At 29.2% G+C, this 760-nt stretch overlaps 1 protein-coding gene across 1 annotated transcript in view; it reads left to right on the forward strand.

Moving 5' to 3' along the window:
- The window catches only part of LOC106457698 (acyl-protein thioesterase 1-like), a 30,534-nt gene that overhangs the window by 17,074 nt on the left and 12,700 nt on the right, over positions 1-760 (forward strand).

The following is a 760-nucleotide window of genomic DNA, read 5'->3' on the forward strand; positions in this document are numbered from 1 at the left end:
TTTTCTTTTAAAACATAACTATTTATAATGCTCCCTAAATAATAAAGAATAAATTACAGTGAAAGCAATGAAGATTTTATAGGTTTTGAACCAAACTAAATAATAGTAAACCTTTTTTTTATTTATGGTATTTTCTTATTTTGATGTTTTGAGCTCTTTTGTGTTTAGACCAACATATACTAATTTTTAAAGTATCAAATTCAATTTTTGTTCAATAAAAATCTTTCAAATGCGACTGTAGCTTTTTTTCCCCAAAACTTTGTCTTCAAAATAAGAGTGTGTCTTATACACTGGAGCGTCTTATATTCCGAAAAATACGGTACAAATTAACTAGTTTATTAGTATACAATACTGAAGCAATAGTTCAACTCTGTAGCACATTTTCAATATGTATGGTCACAACTACTGTCTGTTTGGATAGAAATTCAGATCTAATAAGATATCAGAAACCAGATAGCTGACCAAAACTAACTATTTGTCTCGTCTCTGGTATATATATATATATATATATACACAGCGTGGTCACAAGTAAATAGACACCACCTTTTCATAAAAAATGAAAATTTCCAGTCATCTTCACATGAATTGATATATTTATAATTTAATTAATATCTAGTAGATCTTCCTTTCACTTTGTGGAGTTCGTTGATCCTTTGGGGTATCGTGAGAATCATCTCGTCAATTTTAGATTGTGGGATTTTTGCCCACTCTTGCTTCAAAACTTGGAGTATATTGCTCTTCGAAGTTGGTTTTTTTGGTT

This window comes from Limulus polyphemus, unplaced genomic scaffold (genome assembly GCF_000517525.1).
Source record: "Limulus polyphemus unplaced genomic scaffold, Limulus_polyphemus-2.1.2 Scaffold362, whole genome shotgun sequence".
Taxonomy (NCBI): Eukaryota; Metazoa; Arthropoda; class Merostomata; order Xiphosura; family Limulidae; genus Limulus; species Limulus polyphemus.